At 45.3% G+C, this 19,362-nt stretch overlaps 1 protein-coding gene across 1 annotated transcript in view; it reads left to right on the forward strand.

Annotated features, from left to right (window-relative positions):
- Window positions 1-14,686: 14,686 nt before the first annotated feature.
- Window positions 14,687-19,362, forward strand: part of LOC119407234 (SCY1-like protein 2) — a 396,104-nt gene continuing 391,428 nt past the window's right edge. The window contains exon 1 of the mRNA XM_037674113.2: window positions 14,687-15,444. The gene's annotated coding sequence lies outside the window, so the exon portion shown is untranslated. The remainder of the gene's footprint in view (window positions 15,445-19,362) is intronic.

The raw sequence follows: 19,362 nt of genomic DNA on the forward strand, positions 1-19,362 counted from the left end.
ATTGAATTTCAAATTCCTTCAATTTCACACAGAAGTGGGAAAACCCTTCTTCACCGATTAAGGCTAGCCACTGCCTACACCGAATATTTTTTTACACAGAATTGGCCGCGCTGAAATTCCAGAATGTGATCTTGGATTCGTAGATGAAGACATATATCACCTGCTTCTGGCATGCCCACCACATGACACACCAAGACGCCCACTTAAATCATCGTTAATGACATAAGAGCACAGACCACTAAGTTTAGGTAAACTTTTAGGCCCGTTACCAAAGAGGTTTACAGAAGTGCGCTTTAAAAGCATCGAAAATTTTTCTTGAAGACAGTGGCCTTCTTGGCCGTTACTAGCGCATTTAAGCTTTGTTTTGTTTTAACGTCACAGTGTGCATTTATATGACTCTTGACTACTTTTGTCTTCGTTATGCTATGTTATGGTTGCGCTTCAACTTTTTTTTTCTTTTTTTTTTGTTAACAACACCGTGTATACACATATATGTGATTGTTGAAATGTTGTTTTGACTGTTATGTCTTGACTGATATGCTAAGTTGTATATTGTATGTGCTCCGGATTTCTTTTGCTTAGAAATTTGGACCCTATGTGCTCTATGTTAGACACCTCTAACAGGTAAGGAGTAACCGGTGCTTTATTTTTGCGCCAACATCTTACATCATGTTGATAAAAAAAAGTGTACAAAGAGAGTCTTTAACGTCCCACCGTTCTCTTCCTACTCCTTCTTCTTCACGTCTTTGTTATCCTGTTCCCCCAAACATGTATAGAACACTACGTAAACAAGTACAGAACAGAAAATGTGTACAATCAAGCGCAGCAGCGTGTTCAAGTAAAGGTACATAAACAAACCATGATGTCTCACTGTTGGCTAGCTTTGGCTAAATGATATTGAATGGGGTACTGTTATTTAATGGTTGATAATATATTCTATTAGCCCTCACAACGACGTAGCAAAACAAAAAGTCACAGTTTCGCCGCAAAGGCGAAGCAATGAATGCGATAGCAAGAAAAATAATGCTATACGAAGTGAGTGTCGCCGATGGATACTCTCAGTTTGAACAGCGCTCCTGTTGCAAAGGCGGCCGAAGCAGCGAAGGAAACTAGCTTGCTTCAAGTGTCGAGCTGTGACACTTGATAGTTGGCGCTCATCCTCTGTTTGTTCGTTTAGCGGCGTCTCTTGAGCTCGAGTGACTTTCGTACGCTCCGTAACATGAGCGCGGACATCACGGTGAAAGGTTGAAAATCCCTCTTGCCCTCACCACGAGAAAACCGCGCGAGCAGACAGCGGAAGGCCAAGGTTCTCCCTGCGCAAATATAAGAAGAAGCGAGCGAGCTCGACGGCGAATTTTAAGTGCACCCGTCGCGCTCCTAGAGCCATCTCGCTGGTAATGAAGAAACGCTTATAAGCGCCGGCTGTCTCTGAGTCCGTCCAACGCTAAAGTGTGTGTATATAACGCTCGCCGTTAGCTACGTGGAGGATCTGCGTTTCGTGGCGTAGTGGATAGTGCCACTCGCTGCGGAACAAGTGGGCCCGGGTTCGATTCCACGCTTCGGAAGCATTTTTCTGAATTACTTTTCTTTGGGGCTTTTATATATATATATATATATATATATATATATATATATATATATATATATATATATACTTATACATATACGGTGCATGACGGCGGCGACGGCGACGGCAAAATACAGCCGAGACTGTCCGTATAATTGCTACCGCAATAATAACACGCGCAAGAAAAATCGGCAGATCCCACGTACTGGGAGTCGATGTAACGTGAAGCATGCGGATGGAAGGTGACTGTGGCGTATTTTTTTTTATTGAGCGATACGTTACAAAATGACGCTAAAGGTATGTATAAATTTTATACGCACACATATATGTTGAAGAGCCGCATATGTGTTATATAACCAGTTGTTTACGGTTGGGCGCTGCCAATGGCAACGTGGGTATTACCAACACCAGAAGCGGTAAGCTGATATGTACTGCTTATACGTGTCTCGAGAACGCACGCACGTTTCACGAACCCGTGTGCATGTGTGGCAGAAGTTCCTGGCAGTTCTTGAACAAGGTCATCATCACCGTGATCAGTGAGCACCAGCAGCCGGTCATGACTTGTTACAGGATCCGGTCGTGATCGTGGTGACGAGGGGTCCATGTGTAGTGATGTATGTGGTACAGCAGAGCTGTTGGAATTCGTGGATGCCTCGGTCATTTCGTCGACAAACTGTCTGTCGATAGAGCCGGCGACATGTCGGAACCTGAAGCCGTCGAGGCTGGTAGGCCTGGGTAGTGCCACGTAGACCAACATCAGTGGATTGTGCTTGTCGTATTCGTAGACTACCTGGGCGTATGTGGCCTACGTAGCCCAGCCTACAGAGCGGCTGTCAATCAATCTGGCATCATCCTCGGTCAGCATACACTGCGTCGTTCTGGCAGACGAAGTGCACTTTACGGTGTGGTGATGGGAATATCATATGTAACTTTCGTTAATGCATTTCTCCGGGATCGAGCAATATTTCACTATAGCTTGCTGAATCATATGAATACAAGCGTAATGTTTATTAGACTGCTATAAAAGCGGAGCCAACACTGGAACCACAGATGTTAATCCGATATGACGCCTGTATCGTAGGAGTACACATCGTAGGAGTATCATGTAGTGCTTATTGCTTTCTTGTAAAATTAGATAGCAAGCACCACAACCACAATTGACGTTGCACCGATATTACGCCTGCGTAGGCTGTTTTTCAAACCAGTTTATAGACCTGGCGTAGCTCAGTGGTAGAATACCTGATCGCCACGCAGAATGCTTGGGTTTGATTCCTGCTTGGATACTAATTTTCGTTCTTTCCATTCGTGGAGCCGACGCTGCCAATGCTGGTTTTCCTTAACGCTCTAGCATTTAAGTTACCAATGTCTGTTCTCGCCGGTCCTGGGTAGATATAAACTGTCAATCACCTGTGGCGCATACCCGTACACCGCGGCCCGTGGTAAACGGGTATGTGCCACACGTGTCTAGTGGAAAGGGTTTGACGACGTACGCGACAGGATTTTCACGTTATTCATGTCATGACCCGACAATCATATTCGTCAAATCCTCTTACCCACCCATGCCAACTTTGGTCTACACCAAGTTAAGGTGGCGATCATGAGAGCAATCAGACGTAGGCGGCTAGATAGATAGATAGATAGATAGATAGATAGATAGATAGATAGATAGATAGATAGATAGATAGATAGATAGATAGATAGATAGATAGATAGATAGATAGATAGATAGATAGATAGATAGATAGATAGATAGATAGATAGATAGATAGATAGATAGATAGATAGATAGATAGATAGATAGATAGAAACGCTCAAAGTGCGAAAGGCTCGCTAACAAATGCTTCGAATTTAATATGCCTCTCTCTTACATCGCTGTGTTTCACAGTCTAGGATAGTTCACAATAGAAAAACTCGCCGAAAATCATCTTCCTTTTTTGAACCCCTTTGCGGCGAATGTTTTTTCTTGCCAGGCATAAGATAAGACAAAAGAATAATAAATTAAAATTACAAGAAACAGTATTCCTGCTCACGCGTTAGCGCAGGCCGATAGGGAATACTAAAAAAAATCAAAATTTCGGTTCCGCCTATTCGCCGGATAAAGTATCGTCCCTTTTAAACTCATTTTACTAGCGCGTGGTGCCGCATAAGAAACGCCTGAGACGTGACTATACAGAACAGAATCTGAAAAGTAAATATAGAAGTGTATTTCTCCCACGCACGATAAGCGAAACTAGGTCTAAGCAGTCGCAGTAAACGGGCCAGAATTTTTTATTACGTAAACACGAGAAGTGAGGCGAGAGATGGAGAAGCTAAACTTGCCGCCAGCCAGCCCATCTTTTTAAACACAGAAAGAGCGGCAACGAAGTTCCGTAATCTGGTACACGTGTGTAAACAAGGCACCGAGGAAATCAAATTTGCCGAAGCATCGCAACGTGAAGAACTGGGATACCGAAAAAAAAAGGAAAGCTAGAGTGATGATAAAAGGTGAAAGCAGTGCTTTGCTTGCATAGCTACGCTGCCGTTCCGGCACAGCCGCTGCATAGCTGAGTATATAGGAACATAAAAGCCAAGAAGACGTGTTTGTTGCCCTACAAGCAACGCAAAAAGTAAGTGAGGGTAAGAAATGCTTGCTCAGGGGAATATCTTATTGCGAGGCTGAGCACGTGACTCTACTAGATCGTCGCGGTGACTGTGCAAAATGCTTGGCGGAGATACTGCGGTTTACAGAATAGTTAAAAAGTACGGTTGAAAGAACGCACATTAGGCGAGTTTTTGTTTTGGGATGTGTAGTAGAGCCGCACCGAGTGCTCTTCGGATTTATGGAACCACGTTTTCTTCCTTAAGTACGTGCACTGTGGTTGGTCATAGACACCCGAATCGCGTATATGAAAGAAAAACTGTTCAACAGGCATGCTTTTTAGCATACTGAAACGGGCTTTGGGCCTGCACTAGCGTGCCACATTAATAATAATCAATCAATCAATCAATCATTTATTTAACGTGCCCAGGAACAACCGTAAGGTCTTTGTGCAGGCGCACGCAAAAAAAACAATAAAAATAAACTATACAATACAGACAGTCTTCAGAAATAAAAAGAGCAAATACACGTAGACAAAGAGAAATGAACACAAAAGGGGAGGAGTAAAATAAGACAACACGAGAAATATTGAAGGGGAATGAAAAATTAGATTGCATATATACAACTATGCGGAAAGGCGGAGAAGGGAAGACTTTGTACATTGTGCCATACTATGTCAAAACAGTACAAAGCTCGGATAAAAACAATGATTGTGGACTATGAAAAATGTCAAGATCAAGAAAATTAACATTATAGAGACTTTGTATTCTGTGAACGGTAGAGTGTTGGAAGAAGCAGGCGGGTACATGAAACGGTCTGTTCTCTCTGGTTAACTTACGCGGAATTCGAAAATTTACACAATTGAGAAGTACAGGGCAGGATATGATACCGTGGACTAGCTTGTAAAGAAACAAGAGATCAGAACGATTTCGTCGGCAGTGAAGTGATGGCAATGATAATAATTCAGCAGTATTTGAACGAGATTTTTTAGCAAAGCGATGGTTATATATGCTAAGGAATTTTTTCTGGACTCGTTCAATGGTGTTACCGCTGGATTGAGCAATGCCATTCCATATCACGGACGCATACTCCAGTTGAGGAAGACATAGCGCGGTGTACAATTTTCGGAAGGGCATAGGAGAACGGAATTCTCTAGACAATCTGCAAACACAGCCTAGGGTGCGAAGACCCCGCAAAGCAACACGCTTAGCGTGAGCAGAAAAGTTTAACGTGCTATCAACAACAACACCAAGATCACTGATTTCATAAACCTTGCATAAGGACACAGAATTGACAGAGTATTGAAATGACACGCTAGATGTTTTGCGAGTGATAGACATGAATTTTGTCTTCGAGGCATTCAGAGAAAGGTTATTAGCGTTGCACCATTCGGAAAAAGAGCGCAAATCTGACTGCAGCAAGCGACAGTCGTTAACTGAATGAATTTCCTTAAAAATCTTGATGTCATCGGCATACAAGAGGAAAGAAGAATTACGAATGGCAAAAGAAACATCATTAACGTAAATTAAAAATAGGAGTGGGCCTAATACTGACCCTTGAGGGACCCCACTAGTCATTTTATACAAAGAAGACGTTTGGCCATTTACCGCTACATAACAATATCTATTGAGCAGATAGCTCTGCAGGAGATTCACAACCGACAAGTCAACATCAAATTGCGCAAGTTTAACCATAATCAGTGTGTGGCTGACTACGTCAAAAGCCTTGCTCAGGTCACAGTAGAGTACGTCAACCTGTCCTCTCTGAGAAATAGGTGTGGAGATCTGCGTCATGAAACTAGCAAGATTTGTGGTAGTTGAGCGGCCAGCGAGAAAACCATGTTGATTAGGAATCAATGAGCTTTTAACACTAAAAGACAATATTTTGTGAAGAGCCAGCTCGAAGATCTTTGATGTGGCACATAGTAGAGAAATCGGGCGATAATTAGAAACATCTGTTTTAGAGCCCGACTTAAATACTGGGAAAACACGAGCAGTTTTCCACATGCTAGGAAATGTGGAAGTGTCCAGGCAGTTATTAAATATCGTAGTCAGTACTGGGACAAATATACTACTATAAGCTTTTAGTATGGCGGAGGGGATGCCATCTGGGCCACATGATAAGGATGGTTTTAAGCACTTAATGCATTCGCAGATAAGATTTTCATCCAGCGACAAAGCACTGGGTGAGCGAACTGCCTTAGGCTGTCTGATATCAGTGCTAGAGTCTGAGGCCTTATAAACGGATGAGAAATGTGCGGCAAAACAGTCAGCGACGGCATGCACTTCTACCCCATTTGAGTCTAGTAGTCTGAAAGACTCTCCGCTTTTGCTGGACCGTTTACGTACATACTTCCAAAACTCAGCTGGCCTGTCAGAAGCGCTTTTTTCTAAGAATTCAATATACGAACTATGATCCCGTTTATATAGGCGTTTAGCGAGAGTTCGAAAAAAGCTGAACTCTTCCTTCCACTCGCTCGATGGAGAACATTTAGATTTCCTGTGTGCGCGATCTTTATGCTTCAGTGCACTGATAAGTTCAGATGAGAACCAGTGGGGATATTTACGTTGTTTATGTGTGTATTGGGGAGAAAATTACGCATGCTGCTCAGTACAAGCTCCGCAAACTGATCAACCTGGTCATCAACATTCGGTTTGTCAGTAACCTGTGACCAGTCAACGGTGGACAAGTGATGATAGAGGCCCGTGTAATCACCTCGCTTGAACGCAAACCTTGGAGATTTGTTTACGTAACTGCTGTAGCTCGTTGTTTCGGCTGATGCAGATAATCTTACGTTAAGTGGTGGGTGGAATTTGTCCGGACGTACAAGAGAGATGTTGGAGCGGGAAACTTCAAGGGGTTGATCGTTTGACACACACAGGTCTAAGACGTTGCCACTGGAATTGACGACTGAATTATGTTGCACTAGGGAATTAAACGCCAGAAAGTCCAAGAGCAGGCTGCACTTTTTCTCTGTGAAATGATTGTAATGAGAAAAGGTAAGCGTGCTCCAGTCAATTCCAGGTGCATTGAAATCCCCAAGAACAATAATTCTGTGCCCACTATGAGAAGATATCACAAGTTCAATAGAAGACATGACATCGTGAAACGAGGCAGGGGAAATGCTGGGCGGTAAATAGAAGCATCCAATCAACAATTTTTCACGGCGCTCAAGGTTGATTTCTAGCCAGATCGATTCTTCGATAGTTTCTAGGTCTTTCCGTCTAACGGATTTCAGTGAATTGTCAATGGCAATCAGCACGCCACCGCCTTTCTGTTTGGTTTCACTGAAATCTCGGTCACGGCGGAAGGTGGTGTAGGTCGGGGGAAAAAAGTCCGATGAGGGAATTTCAGTGCCGAGCCAGGTTTCAGAGATAGCAATAATAGGAAAAGCAGACGAAAGAACATTAGAGAAAAACTCGAGTGTCTTGGTACGCAGACCCCGAGCATTTTGGTAGAATATGTCTACGTCACACGGCACTTTGGATTCCAGTCACTATCTCAGAGGGATGAAGCATGTCATCGCGCAGCTCCCCACGAAATGGCTTGAAGAGGCATCCGAGGGGCCACATCGAAGGGTCATTCAGGCGTTGTAGTGTTTCCTCGTCAACTTCAATATAGAATGAAGAATATGACTGGAACTTTGTTTGAAGTCGCCGGCAGGAGATGGGAGACAGATCCAATGAAGCAATATGTTTCTTAATGTCAGCAGTAGTGGTGTCCGGGCTCAGCTTCGTAACAAAAATGGCCTTTGGCCATTGTGGCCTTTGTGGCCGTTGAGCTACAGATATAGTGGATGTTTTCATAACTCCAAACGAGGCGGGTTTCTTCTTTCTTTCACCCTCAGTCACCGCTGCAGAAGAGGCTGTCACAGGCATCACACTGACACGCTCCGACGTGTCTACGTCAGCTGGCGGCGAAGTCGAAGATGAAAGAATTTTGGAGAGGGGTTGTTCGGAGAACGCAGGTTGCTTGGAGGTCACAGACGGGTCAACGGTCACATGCGCTGGGGGTTTCACAGGTGCCTTCACTGCCACGGCGGCCGTGCGGCGCGTCAGCTCCTCACGCAGGAAGCGGACCTCTGCACGAAGGGAGGCGACCACGCGAGTTTGTTGTTCAACACCGCGGGAATGATCCTTACGGAGCCGCTCGTTGTCTTCGCGTAGTTGGGATACCTCGTCGCTGAGGAACGAGATTCCCTCCAATGCGTCGAGGAGGAGGCGGCGCAGCCCGGCGAGTTCGTCACCCGGAGGGGTACACGTGGAGAGGGAACCGGTTTGAGAACTGCAATGCTCACCGCTGCACCCCGACGAGTTGCTTTCGCTAGGCTTACCAGAAGCACGGCTCAGATCACATAAATTGCAGCAAAATGAGCGCGATCCAGACTTCAGGAGTTGCAGCTCTTCATCAGGCCAGGTTACACATTTCGCATGAACGCGTTTAGAGCAACTTTCACAGCGGAAAAACTGCTGCTTACCGAAAAACGGGCAGGAGCATAGCAAGCATGCATCCCGACTGGGAGCCATGGTGCGGGAATAATAATAATAATAATAATAATAATAATAATAATAATAATAATAATAATAATAATAATAATAATAATAATAATAATGATGATGATAATAATAATAACAATAATAATAATAAGAGTAATAATAATAACATTATTGTTATTATTATTATTATTATTATTATTATTATTATTATTATTATTATTATTATTATTATTATTATTATTTTCGAGGTTTAACGTCCCAAAGCCCCGACATGGCTAGGAGGGACGCCGTTATTGAAGGCTCCGGAAATTTCGACCAGTCAGGGTTCTTTAACGCGCACCTATATCTAAGCAAATGGGACTCCAGCCTTTTCACCTCCATCGAAAGGCGTGTCACTTTATAATAGACGATTAAGTCACGTTATAATGAATATATCCATTCTTTTAAATTGGTGAAGTTTTATGAACGACGTTAAACTAGGAGCAGCGGGAAACAACACGCCTCTGATTAGCTTGATCGACATAACAATAAAGCCTTGCCTAAATAAATAAATCATGTCTATAGGTGCAAACAAGTACAAAAATAAAACCTTAGCATGAGCCAGAATTAAGACATAATGAAGAAGGAATAAAGGAAGAATGAAACGTCGTAACAAACGTGAAAATTCGTTATTTTTCGTGCAAGTGTGCGTATACTAACAAAGAAGTGTTTCACAGCTGCGAAGAGGACGTTGAAGCCACTGACTGGCCGTGCATCTGTACTAGAATGACCAGCAAATTTTTATATTTCTGCGTGATTCACTCACTGATTGAGATGTAATAGCCAATGTTTAACGCACTTATCAATCACTGATTCACTCGGTCGCTCACTTGATCACTAATCTCTCGGTGACTTGCTCGCTGATCTTGATACTCCACCACAAGTCCGCTCGCTATCTATCTATCTATCTATCTATCTATCTATCTATCTATCTATCTATCTATCTATCTATCTATCTATCTATCTATCTATCTATCTATCTATCTATCTATCTATCTATCTATCTATCTATCTATCTATCTATCTATCTATCTATCTATCTATCTATCTATCTATCTATCTATCTATCTATCTATCTATCTATCTATCTATCTATCTATCTATCTATCTATCTATCTATCTATCTATCTATCTATCTATCTATCTATCTATCTATCTATCTATCTATCTATGCGCGTTACGATTAACCCTTCATTTCGGCACTCTTAGCGATAATAAGACGCATATCTCTATAATAACAACCGCATCTCTCTTTCCTCCCTCAGTCTCTACTTCGATCCTCTCCTATTTTTCAACCTGAGTGTTTCATTGTTGCCTCTAGTCGACATCGTTGCCTCCTTCGTTCTCTGGCGCACCGAGCTCCCCGCCCTCATGCATTGTGTCTTTCATTCCCTACCATCCGTAATTCTCTTTCCCCCAATCTCCCAGTTTCCCTTCCAGTTCTTACCCGAATGCCACCTTAGCCGCAATCGTTCGCCTGTTGCTATTTCCCCACGCCCTTCTCGGAGCGTTTTCCTTTCATTTCTCCCATCATTTCGTTTCCCATTTTCGTGGACGCCCGGGCACGAAGCAACTGCCAGGAAAAAAACCGACAGATAACCTGCTTTTGCGGCGCCCCTACAACGCCTGCCAACTCTCAAACTGCCTCGGTCCGAGGCTCCCCCCGAATATAGGACGTGCCGCATCGTTGGCCGAGGCCACCGGTTTATGATTCCCCGGTTGCTGCTTCCTGAAAGACAGCTTCTCCTCTCGTCTTTTCTTCGCCGCCTTCCTTCCAAACATAGTCCGCCGTCTCTTTCGGTTTGTCTCTGAGTAATCTCGTTGCCTCGTCGGCCTGCTGTGTACACTGCCTGTTGTTTCACCCGGTATGCGTAACCACATCTTTACAAGGAGCGAGCGTTATGTTTCCTGCGCCTGCGTTTTACTTTCTTACGCACGTTGGCTACAGAGCGCCGGAAAGGGAACCGTGCAATGGGAAAACCTGCAAACGCACGATGATAATAGCTGATAAAATGAGTGCAAGACGTGTAGTTAGTTCGATAACCTAATGATGAAAAGGCAGTGCTAGAACGAATACAAGAGGAACGAGAAGACATGACAGAGCACGTCCTGTCTTCTTTCCGTTCCTTGTGTACTCGTTTTAACGCTGCCGCTGCCTCTCCGTCATTATGAACCAAAACCAACTTGCCCACCTATATGTTATTCTGAAATGGTTTGATAACGTTTTCTTGATGTCCTAAAAGCGATAGTTGAAAATATTATTCCTCATATGCCAAAGGAGCTCCAGACAGCTAGTACGAAGCAAACTGACGAATTGAGTTCAGCGGCTCTCAACTGTGTGCTTAAGAAGGAGAAGTATAATCATGTGCATATCCTACACTATGGAGGATGTCTTGAATGTCTCCTGCTGGGGAGATCACTGCAGTGCCGTGACCAATATGAGCCCGTACACTATGCTCGCTTTTAAATGCGAAGCAGTTCTTAGTCGCACCTGCGGCGTCGGCGGCGCCGTCCACACCCCCACTGCCCATGCTCGGCTCGTCTCGTGCCGGCAGCAAGCCTCTCCTCTCCCTCCCTCCCTCTCTCTCCTCCTCTCTCCCTCCCTCCCTCCTCTCCCTCGAACGCGGGCGGTGTGTATATAAGCGGAGGAGCGCGCGTTCGGAATTCAGTCAAGGGCGTCTTGGCTTTCGCTTGACTTGACGCTTTGCTTGACTCGAGTCCATGCCATAGAAGCAACAGTATTTTCAATCAGCGTCCCGCCACTCGTTGAAGGCAACTTTACCCACCCTCACTGTCGTCGGCGTCAACAACAGCAAGCAACGCAGAAGACAAGGCTGCGAAGAGACGAGCATACGACGCTGAATGCAAGCGTTTGAAGCGAGCTGCGGACCCGGAACTTCGTGCACGCTGGAGCCGTTCAAGTTGTACTTGGTGTATGCATCGTGTAACAATTAAGCATTCCCAAACCATACCCAATTACGCAACATTCACGCGATACCCCCACCACTCTGCGACGCATTTACTCGAGTTCCCCCCGTGGGAAGTTACGGGAGACATTTTTTAACACGGAAGTGTTTTATGTCGGGGTCCACCAAGAGTTCAGTGACGTATTTCCGTCACGGAAATGACGTCGAAAAAATATACATGATCAGATGGCAAAGAAAAAAGTTCCGTCGACGGGCTTCGAACCTACGACCGCTCGGTCCGCAACAACAAATGCCGGGCACGCTATCCACTGTGCCACGGCCTTTTTTTTCTTTATTGCAACTGCGCCACGGTCACAGACTCTCGAGGCTTTACAAACGCGCCTTTTATATCTACCACTCTGCCGGTCGGCGGGGTGGTGTTGCCCCATGGGAGCGGTAAAATAAAGTAATTCGTCAATACTGTGGCCTCCGCGATTAGCACCTGCAACGCGTTACACGTCTGTCTCATTCGGCGCGTTTTCAATAGAAGCACCGGGAGGTGGCGACCTTAGCCAAGCGTCGTAAAAGCGTCGGCCTCGCTGATAGCTCTGCGATGCGCGCTTGCCTCACCTGGCTGTAAACACCGCGTTCCTCGCTCACGCGCTTGCCCCTAGAAAAATCACGGCCGGGCTACTGGGGCGGCACGACGCGCTTTGCGTTTCCCTCTAGTCCGGCCGTGGTGGTCAATCACATTTTAACATGCCGCGGAAGGGCGACCAAGTTCTGCGTCCAATATGCGACGCTCTTCTGGCTATTACACCTAGTTCTCTGATTACGCTTTCACCGTTAACTACTACACCACAAGGGTTTGTTTAATCATTCAGCAGGGACGTTAGTCGTCGGGATGGAGATGTACCACCAACTATATCATAGACATTGTGCAAGCTCTCTTATATCAAATGTACAGTAAGCATTCAGTTACGTCTGTAAGGGCACTCTTTACTTTCGTGTTATTCCGATTCCTATGACGGAGGGATCAACCATGTTTTTTGGATACCATATATACCCGGGTGACGCAGAGAGAACGGTCAGGAGGTAACTAGTGTTCATGCAACCTTCAGCACTAGAGGGAGAAAAATGAAAGAATGCAGGATTTCAGGCTGTGCTTGGTGAACTACTACAGTGCCTGTCGTGCTTTACGGGGTCGTGCGTTCGACTCCTGGTCTTGGAGACCACATTTCTTCCTTCAGCGAGCAGGGCAAGAGCACTAGCGTGATATATCTTCAGGAGGTTAACCCAGTGCTCTCAGCTATGGCGCGTGTCATGTCACCTCTGCGTTGCGCTGCAGTGAAGTTCTGTGATCGTGTGCATGTGTTCTGTTTGAACTTTACTCCCATTACATCCTCTATTCCTATGTCTCAAGAATGTAGGTCAGCAAACTACGCGTATATTCTAACGCCACGGTTGCGGTGAAACGAAGAAGCGGATGACAGATCTTTGGTGCCGAGTGCCGAAGACGGTGACTGTTTTCCTGGGTTACTGTTTTCGTCGATAATCTCTAAAACCACGCCTGCTCCACAAAAGATAGTGGAGGTGCTGGGTGCTCAAACATGCCTTGCCGCTCTGCACTTTTCACCAAAGCCGTGGCGTTTTCCTCGTCTGGGAAATTCACAATATTTATGTCCTCGTCAACCTTGCAACTCTTCCCCTTTTGTCTCGTTTCAGATCTTAAACCTTGTTAGTCAGACAACCGGAGAAATTCTAATACAGCCTTCCTAAACTCATTACCAGTAAACAATTACAGGGGTGTTCAAAATATAAGTTCGAATAAGCCCCACTATTGCTCCCCAAGTGAAAGCGACAAATTTAACATCATGGCTTATAAATTGATAGACTTTTATTCAACGACGAAGCTTCTCTTGTAGCTTTGACTGCTTCTGGTAGATTTTCTGGCGGTTTCGCAGAATTTCTATTGTTTTCACTGTAGGGCTGTGAAGCTGCTCGAAGGCACCGGTATTTTTCGTTCTCTGCGTAAGAACTGGCAAGCCTGCTTATGTATTTCAATTGACCCCCCCCCCCCCGCCTACTTTAAAGCAAGTTCTCACGTTAGGATGCGGTTCCAGGCTAAACTGAGAGATTTTATGTTCACTCAATAGATTCCGCTAAATTCTTCTCAGCGCTTTTCCCGGAAGTGGTAAACACAATGAAGCTGAACGCAAACAAAAAAGAAGAGAGAAGAAAACAGGAAGTTCCCGGCGCAAAATCTAGTGATGCATACGTAAGCACGTGGGATCAACATTATTGGGAGGTGAAGCAAATACACACAAAACCAGACTATACCCGTCCTTTCAAGTGCAATCAGATTCTCGAGCAACGCAAGGCTGCCTTAAGAACACGCATCGAGAAATAACCACTTTTCGGTCCAGTAGCACGGAGCATGTTTCACGGCCGACTGACCCTGCAAAGGAAGCCGCCACATTCGAATCGCGGGACGGGGAGAGTCAACCGAGAGGCAGACGCAAACAAAAGAGGGAAAGAGGCGAAGAAAAAGAGCGTCAAAACACCACAAACTGAGAAAGGAGCCACTCCGGTGCTCCCAATGCCGACAGAGGAGGGGGGAGCCTCTCCTATTGACCGCTAAGGCAGAAAACCGGTAACGCCCGTTGCCTCCGGTAGATGGCGCGAGGTGGCAAAGAGGCGCTGCCTCATTGGCGGTCGTGCAACAGGGGGAGGCGGTGTCACATCCAAGGGGCGCTGCGATCGTCTGCGATCTGCAGATCGCTCCTGCACGTTGGATGCTGCGGGTACCGGGAGTGCTGTGCTACGGAGGCTCCTCTGCGATGCGTTCTTCTCCCCACTGAGTTACTTTTTCTCTCCCCTGTTCAGGACAACACAGACTAGCGGCAGTTGGGGAAGCGTGTGTCCTTTTTCTCTTCCCCTTTGTTTCCCTTAGTTATTTGTTGTCCTCTTCTATCCTGGCGCACTTGGACCACCCTTGAAAACATCACTTTTTTCTTTTTTCGTATCACCTGCCGAAACCTCATACAAGGCGTGCAGAAAGCAACATTTTCTTCAAGAGCGTTAGCAGTTTCAGGTCCTAGTAACTCTCTCTTTGACTAGAGTGTGTTTGTTGCACGGTGCTTTGCCTGGTGTGTGGAGCCTAAACTGTGTTCCCTTTCCCGTGGGCGGCCACAAAAACGGCTTTCGTGACAAACCCGGTAACTGTCGACTAACTCGGCTGCTCTCGCTTGCAAGCAAGTTCGCCATCGGTGGTTTCCGCAGGCTGGTCGAGTGTGACCGCGGTCACAAAAGGAGTCTTCAGCAAAACGTCACAGTTGACGCGTTCAGCAAAAAGCGTCACCAAACACCACTTTGAGAAACAAAGACAAACACTTCGAGCGGTGCTTCGGGAAGTTGCTTATTCGTGTCCGCGAGAATTGCGAGCAACAATTTTATCGTCGTCCCGCATTGGAACGAAGCAGTCGACGGCCGTGAGACGCAGGCAACAAGTGGCCCTCTCTGTGGAACCACGAATTCGTATTGCATCGCATCTTTGAGCGGGTGCCCATCGTAGTTCGACTCTGTGGTGACAACGGCGAAGAATCGCGTTTCGTTTTCCCCGAGCAGTGATATAAACGACGGACGCATCAGAAGGCATCGTCGAGAACAACGTCTTATGTTCGAGGGTGTTGGAAAGTGCTTCATTGTGGATTAGCCTTGTGCGACATCTAACGCGACTAAAGTGCAAAAAGGAAAAAAGAGTAATTTTTCTCCACTATATTTTTGTGTCGCAACGGGCAACATCCTCAAACAACCGAAGAGAGGAAAGAATCGACTCCAAAGGTGAGACCCATAAAGGTGAGGATACCGCTATTTAAAAGACTATTGTCAGTCATTAGCAGTGCGTTGTCTTGAGCTAGTCGATTCATATTTGCAGAGTTAAGAGCGCAGCTTATCACACGACAGGTGAAGTCATGCCTTTCCGCTATTTTGAAGGCTATTGCAAATCAGTAGTCGGATGTGTTGTTGAGGTAATTAGTTCATACTTGCACAGCTGAGGAGAGCACGACTTATTACAGGACAGGGGTAGTCCTGTCTTACCGCTATTTCGAAGACTATTGCAAATCAATAGTAGGAAGTGTTGCTGAGCGAGTTAGTTCATACATGCAGGTTGAGAATAGCACAGTTTACGTCAGGACACGGGAGGTCATGTCTTACCGCTATTCGAAGACTGTTTCGAATCAACAGCAGCACGTGTTACAGAGCTAGTTATTTCATACTTGCATAGTTGAGAAGAGCAATACTCTTGGCAGGACAGGTGATGTCCTGTATTCATTGTCCTGTCCAGCGCAATAGTGCCGGACAAGCTCTAAATCACCTGTCTCGCGCATTTGTTCAACACCCCTGCACTCGGTTACTCGCTTCTCAGCACTGCATGCGCATGATCACGTCTTGCTCTTCTTTTATTCTGCTTCTCATGATGTTATTTTACGCAGATAGTGTCTTTCTATTGCGCGCAGTTTGAACGCAGGACTTGTTGAGAAGTCCGGGCGTTTAACTTGTTGCGTTTGCCACAAGTTCCTTCCCCCAGTGGGCGATCGATTCCTGTGAGAAGGAACGGAAACCCAATCCTCCCCGCTCCGGCTTTCTGATGCAAGGCCATCTATATTTTTTTTTTTTGCAAAAGAAAAAAAAGTTTATCACACTATATGACGAATTATCTAGCATAATGCTGCCTCCAGAAATTGAGATACTTGGCAGGACAAGCTCATTTATTACGTGAGAAGGAGGAAGTGGTAGGCAAACGTTTTCGTTAGTTTATTTTTCTGTGATGTCATAGGTCATGCATCTTTTACTAAAAATCACTCGCATCTGATGCTGCAAATGTGTCGCATCGACTTTGATGTGCTTTGTCCTCATGGGGCACTTTTGTCACCAAACACTAACCCGCCGTCATCAAGTCGGCTGGATTAACAGAACAACTTTCAATGGTGAACATTTCAACTCACATTAAAGCAGCTTTTTGGCTTTCGCAGCTCGTCAAACGGCACTCAAATCATGTTCATCACATTTGAAATCGTGCACTGAAGCACGGGCTATTAGGCTTGTACGTCATCAAACCAAGTTCTTAAATTCACTGGTGTTGTGATGAACTAGCATATAAACTGCATATTTATTCAGATGTCTAACGCAAACCTGGCATGTTCTTAAGCACTTTCTAACATAATAAAATGCCCGAGAGAAGTACTTCTTCCTCTTTGAAACTCACAAAGACAACAAATTCCTGCACTATTATATATTTTATGCCTTAGAAACATTAGCTAAACAAACATTATCATCCTGATCCTATAGCTGCGAGTTGCTTATTATGTCATGATTTTCCTAGGCATTCTGCGAGGCCACAGTGTTGAAGTTAAGCTCACGTTTGCTGGAACGCAAATTTTCAGGAAGAAAATTTAAGCTGTGTGTGACAATGTCTCTTTTTTGTGCATGATTCTTTATGGATCTTATATTTTGCCTACTTTTTATGCATTCTCCCTTGCGGCGCCTCGTGCGTAAACGCGTGACATATTCCAGCGCAGAAGAAATTTTTTGCAGTTGGTACTCCGCGCAACTTTACCATGGTCAATCCACATCGGGCCTTTTTGGCGCAATTGAACTGAGCCAAAACACGCCTCAGCATGACGTTTACGTTTCATCAGCAACAAATGAAAGATTACAAAGAAAATGCCGCAAGCAACAGGTCACTAATGAACACTTTTGAAAGAACACAAAAATTGCAAACCTAGCAATATTTACGCGCCATGCCTTACCAACTTACTATTTTTAGAACCTTTCGGAAAGCAGCAAGCATACGCACCTAGCTGGGGCATTCATCTTTAAAAAATTCACCCGAATTCGCAAAAAAAAACACTATTTTTTTGAACGCTAGAACTATTTGGCAAGTTCGAGCTTCAGAAAATGAAGATTACGCGCATCAAAGTAGTGAACTTCACCAGATCAATTTCGAACAACTCACATGGGCGAACGCCATGAGCGAAAGCCAGCGAAAGCCATGCGCTGTAATTCACAGGAGTGAATTACAGCGCAAGCCCGTTAACGCGATAACAATTTTTCATGCTTTACTTTAGACGTCTGCCGAGCAGTATAGCCTCGTGGCCAGTATAATAAATTAAACATCCAGAACTCCTGCGCAATAGATGATCTGCTTCAGTGTTAGTGCATTTGCGGCAAATCCCGTTTCCCATTTTAGTTTTCTTTTTATTTGGTGCTTTTGTTCAGGCCCTGTGGTGTGAAGAATGCCATATAAACATCTTGTGCGCGGGCGACTTGCTTTCGCTTACCTTTCTCTTCAGGTTAGCTGTAGCTAGCGTTTATGCAGCGGTAAACGATACCCGTCTTCCGAAGAAATAACGTATGCTAATGCTTCCTTACTTTATCGAACCAATTTTATAAGCTGCGCTAACGCGTAAAGTCAAGGTAGATTCTTTCTCGAATGACGCAACTGTGAGCGTCCGAGAGAACCCGTCACCTTGAAAATCTTCATTGAGACGCATATCCGCAGGCGCACCGTTCGTTAGAGCAAGCGAAGGACGTTACATATCTTACGCATTTCTCTATTTTCGCCTCTTTATCTCTTTCCCAAGTGCAGGGTAGCAAACCGGGCTTGCGTCTGGTTAACCGACCTGCCCTTCCTTGCTCCTGTCTCTCTCTCAAAATGTAAAAACCGCACCCACTTCTTGAGGCGCGCCATTCATTGGCCGCTGCGCGGCCGTCCGCCCATCGCCTCTCGTGGGAAACTTGCCATTTTCAGCAAGAATTGATTTCTAAGCTCACACGAAAAGTGCATGTTGTGCCCACGAAGAGTCCAAATAAAACCATCTAAAATAGTCAAACGTTCACGTCGGGTAAAATGCGTGGTAATATGAGCATAATAAAGATGAGAGACCCTTCTCTAGGGGGACTGAGGTAACCCAAGCGAAAAAAAAAAAAAAAGCAACTTACAAGGGCCCCTTACGCATACGCCTAAGGCGACTCGAAGGCGAAAGCCATCTTATTTTTATTCTCCGTCGATGTATAGATCTTCCCCCGCCCTCCTCCGAAAACTTTCTGCAGCCAACGTGGTTTTTCATTGCCTCCAGGATCGGAGGTATTGCGAGCTTTCTGCCCCTCATCTGGTTTTGCACTGCCTCCGTGATCCGCCCACCTTAGAACAATCGAAAGTGTCATGTGACGACGTTTACATGTGACGTCACGTTATAGGACGTCTGAATGACGTCACAAATTTGGTGACTAGAGACGTCATCACGTGATGATTTATTTCCATAAGTCGTGTTGACGCCTACGCCGAGGGACGCCTACTTTCAATTTTCGCGTTTGACGAAGCATCTAAGGATTTCGCCTTAAAAGAAGGCAGTACCGATGTAGCGGTCAATGCGGAAGCGATGCGTGGATTACCGTTGCCATGAGTCATCTCGATAGCGAAAAGTGACCTATAGTAGTCAACACTGGCCAGGCATTTGCTAAATCTACCCAACATTACACATTGCTGGTAGTGCGCGACAACATGCGACAGTGTAGCCAGAGTGAGCCAGTGCGGGTATTATACGACAGTAGCTAACGCTAACATGCGTTTGTGCGGTCGCCCCGTGTGCCTTTCAAAGGGCCACTCAAGATGCTGCCATAAAGAAGTCACCATGCCGATGACGCCCGAAAACAGCGTCTTAGAGAAGACCGAAACCTACAATAAGTGTCCACGCTTACGCATCCCTTAGG

The sequence above is a fragment of the Rhipicephalus sanguineus genome, chromosome 10 (assembly GCF_013339695.2).
Source record: "Rhipicephalus sanguineus isolate Rsan-2018 chromosome 10, BIME_Rsan_1.4, whole genome shotgun sequence".
NCBI lineage: Eukaryota > Metazoa > Arthropoda > Arachnida > Ixodida > Ixodidae > Rhipicephalus > Rhipicephalus sanguineus.